The sequence below is a fragment of the Gossypium raimondii genome, chromosome 4 (genome assembly GCF_025698545.1).
Source record: "Gossypium raimondii isolate GPD5lz chromosome 4, ASM2569854v1, whole genome shotgun sequence".
In the NCBI taxonomy this organism is placed as follows: domain Eukaryota; kingdom Viridiplantae; phylum Streptophyta; class Magnoliopsida; order Malvales; family Malvaceae; genus Gossypium; species Gossypium raimondii.
In genome coordinates, this window is record NC_068568.1 from 28,878,458 (window position 1) to 28,886,017 (window position 7,560).

Genomic DNA, 7,560 nt, shown 5'->3' on the forward strand with positions numbered 1-7,560 from the left:
TTCGTAGGAGTTTCCCGTGACTTGGCAACTCGATCTTGGTCTGCGCGCAACCCCCGTATCACATGGTATGTGAACATTATGGCAAATGTAATATATAATGTGTTTAATTGGTTGATTTATTTATGGATAAACTTAGAAAATGTTTAATCAAGTTTGTTTGTTGTGAATGAGGTGCCTTTTAGGCATATTGGTTGTATTGTTATTTATTATGATGATCTAGCTTGGATATGCTTGTGTTAGGCGCAATTTGGTTGCATGAAAATAGGTACATTTGGCTTGTATAAGTGAGTAAGCTTTGGGTGAGAAAAATGGCTTGGAAATGACTTATTTTTTGTCCACACGGCCTAAGACATGGGTGTGTGACTCAGCCTTGTGTGACACAAGATCACGCGACATGGTCGTGTGTCCCCTGTAGGTTTTTAAAGGTTGCATTTCTAGAGTTACGCGGCCTAGCACTCAAGCATCTAGCTTGGCCGTGTAAACCAAGTCAAAAAGTTACACAGGCTGGGACACGACTGTATGTCGCTAGTTCGAATGGCCTGTGTCTCAGGCCGTGTGAGTCACACGGCCTGGTCACACAGTCGTGTGATCCCTGTAGTGTGAATTTTTCTATCTTTTTCCATGAAGTCCTAAATGTTTTCAATTTAGTCCTGAATCGTTTCTAAAGTGTTTTTAAGGCCTTGAGGGGTCGAAAAAGGGATGTTATGCATGTGTTTGAATGGAATATAATGTGTTTTATAAATGATTGTAATTGAATGTTTTAAGTTACAAGTTTTTGGTATTGCTCCGTAACCCTATTCCGGCGAAGGATATGGGTTATGGGTGTTACAAATTCGCCTATGTACATTAGAAAAAAGTGCAAACTAACCCTTCTGTTAAAAATTCACCGTTTAACGATGATGTGGAAAATCCAAGATGGTAATAATTTTTTATTTGCAAAAAAAAAAAACATAAAATCCAACATGGTAAAAGTACAATGAAAACCCTTGTACTAAGAGTTAGATTGCATTATGTCACCTCTACAAAAAAGGAGGCAAAATTAGTCATTGTATTTTAGATCAAATAGTACACTAATCCTTTTGTTAAAATTTTCATTTATTTCTACTGTTAAGTGAGAAGTGGTTGACGAAGCAACAAAACAATGACACATAATGTGCCACATACACCTTATATTGTTGTGGCATTTTGTCATACCAACAGAGATTTCAATTTTTTTTTTTAAATTCCTAAAATTAAATAAAATTTTAAAAATTATTTAAAACTTATATAAATTTATTAAGAATCAAATTATTTTTAAATAATTTTCTACAATTTTATTTTTATTTAAGAGATCACTTCAAAATGAACATGGACAAGTAGTTGTCCAAGTTCATTCAAGTCTAACAACCATTTGTCCACAATAATTTTGGACATTGTTTTTAATAGCTTTTTATTAATTTATAACTTCTTATAATTCTTAATAGTTTTAAATAATTTTCTATAAAAACCATTCAAGGATTCATCTTGGATGTTGTTTATTTGAATAATTATAAAAAATTTTATTTATTTTTAGGATTTTTTAATTTATTTAAATATTACCACATTAGCATGAGGTATATGTGGCATCCCACATTAGCATTTAATAGTAGAAATCAGTGAAATTTTTAACAAAATGATCAGTTTGATCTCTGATCTAATGTACAAGGACTAATTTGCCCCCTTTTTTTTATAGAGGGGGCAAAATGCAATTGACTCTTAATACAAGGGTCTCCATGGTACTTTTACCATGTTGGATTTTAAGTTTGTTTCAAATAAAAATTAATTCCACTTTGGATATTCCACATCATCATTTAATGATAACTTTTTGGTAAAAGAATTAATTTGTACTTTCTTTTAAAGTATAAAGATGAATTTGTACATTTATTGCGTAAAGAGTAAAATGTAATTCGATTTCTAATATAAAGGCCTCCATGATATCCTTACCATTATTTTAGAGACATTACAAATGCAACATAATCTAGTAAATTATTAAACGTCAAGGGCGAAGCCAGAATTTTTTTAGGGGGCCGAAATTAAATTGTAACTTTTATGATAGTAAAAATACAATTTCACCATTTTAACAGCCTCTATCTTTATAATTTTTAAATGATTAAATCAAATTTTTATCATTTTTAGGGAGGCCAGTGTGTAATTTTACCTTTACTAATTTAAATTTTAAAAATTTCAAAGAGCCTAAATGAAATTTTTTTCATTTTAGGGGGGTCGGAGCCCCTACCAACCCCTTAGTTTCACCCCTGTTAAACATGTAAAAGATTAAATATAATCCTTTCAAAAAAACGTTAAATATAAATACAAAATGTATACCCTAAAAAAACAATATGTTAAACGTGTCATCGTATTTACGTAGTATATATATTGGAATTACATTTCTCTTTTCGAAAGGAAAAGTTGGGCTTGTAGATGTTGAAGGATAGCAAGATGAAAAAAACAGATGAAAAGGCTATAAGATTTAGGCTTTAAGCCCAACACATTCACAGTAAGAATTAAACCACAATGTTCTCTTTCAATTTCATGTTCGTCCTTCTCGTCATCCAGCGCAATCCTGATGGGTAAGCAAGGTTTTGGCTCTTGCAAAATTAAAATTTATGCAATTTAATCTTCTTAAAAATAAAATTTTAAATTAATATATTAAAATTATATTTTGATCTCTCAAAAATAAAAATTATTTAATCCCTTCAACAATAATAAAATAAAAAAATTAATAAATAATAAAATTTTAATTTTAATATATTAAAAATTAAAAATTTAATTTAATTCCTACCTCATTACAAAAATTTCTAAATTAACCCTGTCGTCAACCATTTGTCCATCAAAATCTCGATTGAATGCCACATGCACCACTTCATCTAACTTAGTTAGCGATGTTATATTTCACACTTCAAATACCTTACAAGTCGACTATGAAACTTCAAACCAGTATTTTGTGGAAGATTAATAAAGTTTATGTTATGACTGAACAAGATGGAAGGGTGACTACCGAACTAGTGATCTAAGACAAGGCTCAACCAGAACCAAGAAGGGATGCGCGTCAACGAGGGCTCCCACAGAAATTCACTGACTTTGTCGTGTAGTACAAGTCAACAATGGAATAATGACCAAGAGATGGTACAAGATGACAGAAGGAATAAAGAATCAGTTATGCATTTTGTCAAAGTTGTAATCATCTCTCATTTCTCATCTCCTTCTGGAATTTACTTGGATTTTTCTAAATTTTTCTCTTTTGTCCTCACTTCTGTTGCAATCAAATTGGGGTCATTTTGTGTTTTCCATTTTTTTTTTTTTTTTGCTCTTCGATTGTTCTTTTCCCTGCTACAAGTAACTCAGTACACTCCATTGGTGCTTTGTGCAAACTCGCGTCGCCACTTTCTTGCGTCTACCCGTCGAAAAAATTGCCCAATTTTTCGTTTTAGTTGGTAATGGAGAACATTTAGTGTGCACAGGCCTCAGCTGCCAGTTTCTGCTCATCATCGAAGGCAAGAAAATCTCAGTGCACTTCTATGTGCTGTCGTTACAAGGCTGGGATATGGTTCTATGTACTGCTTGGTTGGCTACCTTCGGGCCCATAGTTACGGACTACGCCACCACTATCCTTCAGTTTACACACAAAGGGCACCAGGTGTGTTAGCAAGGGGAACAATAACCACTTGCTCAGCCAGTTCAGTACAATTGCCTTCGTCAACTATCTAATACACATGCCATCGCTGAATATGATCGACTGGAGTTATTGCCTACCCAACCCGACTCTTCTCTACACTATTCACCCGATATTGAAAAACTTTTGTCTATCTTTATAGATGTCTTCAGTAAACTACATGGCCTCCCTCCATCCCGATCGCAAGATCATGTCATTCCTTTGTTACCGCAAACAACCCCAGCTTATGTTCGCCCATACCGGTATCCCTATTTTCAGAAATGGCAAATGGAGAAATTGGTCGCCAAAATGCTCCAAAAAGGGATTATTCGCCCCAGCAATAGTCCATTTTTGTCCTCGGTTCTACTAGTCTGTAAGGAAGACAACACTTCACAGTTCTGTGTTGACTACCGTGCACTCAAGGCTGTCACATTTCGTGATCGTTTTGCAATTCCTTCCATTGATGAATTATTTGATAAAATACATGTTGCTTACTATTTCTCCAAACTTTATTTGTTGGCAGGATATCATCAAATCAGAATCAAGGCTGGCGATGAGTGCAAGACGACTTTCAGGACTCATGACGGCCACTACCAATTTTTGGTGATACCTTTCGGCTTAATCAATGCTCCTTCCACTTTTCAAGATTTGATGAACAATGTATTGGAATGCCGGTATACCCTATGGCACAGTGGAAAAAAATATTTCGACAATCATCAACTATGGATCCATGTACAAGGAATGAATCGGGTTGAAACAAGGGTCGAAAATATGCTTTTTGTGTTTTTCTGATCCCTCAACGCAATGTCGAACCCAAGCCGCAACAATAACATTTCAGCCTCTACGTAATCTACCCGTCAAGAATGAACAAGAAAAACTCTTGAACTTTTTCAGAGAGAATTTTCAAAATAACTGCTAGACCTTATTTTGTTTTTCTTCTAACTAACACTATTAGGAATTATATTCCTTCTTCTTAATCGCGCATAATAAAAACAGAATAATCCCCTTTTTATTTTTAGAGAAAACTATAGAACGTATTAAAATATTATATTCTTTTCAAAAGAATATTAACCTCAGTAAATATTTTTTCTTTAACCGAAATTATTATAACTATTTATTTTCATAATTTTGGTAAACAATATTTAGTTAAATAATATTTAGTTAATATTTTATATGAATCAAATTCATATATTAATTTTAATTATATTCTCTATTTCTGCATAACAAATTTATGCATATAATGTGTTCAATATTTAACTATCAAGTAACAGCTAAAGATAATACCAATTATGTTTGGATTATGTTCTCTTTAACTATATGGTGTGAGCTCTTGTACTGAATAAAGATTCCTTCCATTGGTCTCCTCGGGCGAGCCTTGCCTTCTCCAACTTATAAACACTATTGGCATCGGCTCTAGTATTACAGCTGCTAGATTTCTCTAAACCCTTCACTTTGGAAATTGATGCCTACGGGGTGGGTATTGGCACCGTCCTCTCTCAAGATCGCCATCCCATTTCATTCTTTAGTTAGAAACTCATTCTACGCCTGTAGTCAGCGTCCACCTACTAGCGCGAGATGTATGCGATTACTCAGGCCGTAGCGAAGTGGCGTCAATATCTGCTGGGTCATCGCTTCTCCATTACTACCGATCAGAAGTCCTTGAAAAACCTTACCAACGAAGTGATTCAAACTCCTGCAATAACAAAAATGGTTGGGAAAGTTAGTGGGTTATGATTTCGAGATATCGTATCAACCTGGCAAGCACAATCAGGCCGTTGATTCTCTCTCTCGTATATCCTCTGCCTCTCTATTTGCTATATCTTGCCCTGAATTTAAAGCGGTGTCGGCAGTGCGTGAGGCTTACCAATCTCACCCAAAATTTTTGGCCTTACAAACTCGCTTGTAGTCCGATCCCAAGTCTCTTCCTGGGTATACTTATAAAGATGGTCTTCTGTTCTTTCATGGCCGCCTAGTTATTCCCTCTGATTCGGTCCTTCGACAGCAACTTCTACAGGAATTCCACTCTTCTCCCATCATCGGCCATGCTAGTATTACTTGTACCTTTCATTAAGCGTCCTCAAATTTCTTTTGGAAAAGAATACGCCGCGACGTTCAACGATTCGTCTCAGAGTGTCAAGTCTGCCAATAGATTAATGATTCCTTCCTCTGCCCTGCTGGTTTACTTCAAACCCTACCTATTCTGATCTTTTTTTTGAGGACATTTCCATGGATTTCATTAACGAGTTGCCACCACCGCAAGGTAAAGCTGTTATCATGGTTGTGGTCGATCGTTTGTGGAAGTATGGTCGCTTCATTGCTCTCTCAAGTAATTTTTCGAGTGATACAATTGCGTCTGCATTTGTTTCTTAGATCATTCATCTTCATGGAATTCCCAGCACAATTGTCACCGACAGGGATCCTCGTTTCATGCGAGATTTTTGGCAGGAGCTTCACCACTCGCAAGGCACGGAACTGGCAATTAGTACACCATATCACCCACAAATGAGTCGACAGACGAAGGCTCTTAACAAATGCCTCAGAATATTGACACCCTAAATACTTGGGTCGCAATGATACCATGGGCCAAATATAGGTACAACACTGCTTACTAGACAGCTGCAAAAATGATACCTTTGAGGTTCCCTATAGGCGACCACCACCAACAATTATACATAAAGGGAGCTACTAGAACAGATTTGGTGGAGGAATACATGTTAGATAGAGACGTCGTCCTCAGTCTACTCAAACAAAATCTCTTAAAGACACAAGCTCAGATGAAAAATTTTGCGGATAAACACCGTCGCGACTTGGTTTGTCAAGAGGGTGATTAGGTTTATGTTAAACTCCAGCCTTTCCATCAAAACTTCGTTCGACTTTGACGCCATCATAAGCTCGATCGGCATTTCTCTGTGCCCTTCAAAGTCATCAGCCATGTGGGGGAAGTAGCATACAAACTGTACTTGCCCAATACTGCCAAGATTCACCCAATCTTCCATGTGTCCCTCCATCGAAAATGCCTGGGCATTCCCGAGCAACAAGTCACGCCGTTCCATGTTGTGAACTCAACCAACACATTAATTTTTCACCCTACAGCTGTCTTGAATAAACGAGTGATTGAACGAGCTGGCCATCTTGTTGGCCAGTTTCTAATTCAATGAGAGGGTTTCCCAAGTGTGGCTACAACTTGGAAAGATAATGACCATCTCTCGAAGAGTTTTCCTGACTAGAACCTTGAGGATAAGGTTCATCTCGGACAGGGGTATTATTATGACTAAACTAGATGGAAGGGTGACTACCGAACCATTGAACCAAGACGAGGCTTAACCAGAACCAAGGAGGGATACGCGTCAGCGAAAGCTCCCACAAAAATTCAATGACTTTGTCATGTAGTACAGGACAGCAATGGAATATCGACCAAGAGATGGTATAAGATGACCGAAGGAATAAAGAATCAGTTACAAATTTTGTCAAAGTTGTAATTATCTCTCATTTCTTATCTCCTTCTGGAATTTACCTGGAGTTTCCTGAATTTTTCTCTCTTGTACTCACTTCGTTGCAATCAAATTAGGGTCATTTTGTGTTTTCCATTTTTTTTTCTCTTCGATTTTTCTTTTCCTTGTTACAGGTAACTCAGTACACTCCATTGGTGCTTTGTCCAAATTCGCATCGCCACTTTCTTGCTCCACATGCACCACTTCGTCTAGATTAGTTGGCGATGTTATATATCACACTTCAAATACCTTACAAGTCAGCTATGAAACTTCAAATTAGTAATTTGTGGCAGATTAACAAAGTTTATGTTATGACTAAACCAGATGAAAGGGTGACTACTGAACCGGTGAACTAAGATGAGGCTCAACCAGAACCAAGGAGGGATGCGTGTCAGCAAA

The 7,560-nt window shown here is 36.4% G+C and overlaps 1 long non-coding RNA gene across 1 annotated transcript; it reads right to left on the reverse strand.

The window, feature by feature from the left end:
- Window positions 1-4,837: 4,837 nt before the first annotated feature.
- Window positions 4,838-7,228, reverse strand: LOC128040558 (uncharacterized). The gene is made up of 2 exons (XR_008195235.1): window positions 5,535-7,228; window positions 4,838-5,363 (listed from the first exon to the last, which is right to left on the reverse strand). It is a non-coding gene; the product is annotated as an uncharacterized LOC128040558 (long non-coding RNA).
- Between the last annotated feature and the right edge of the window lie 332 nt (window positions 7,229-7,560).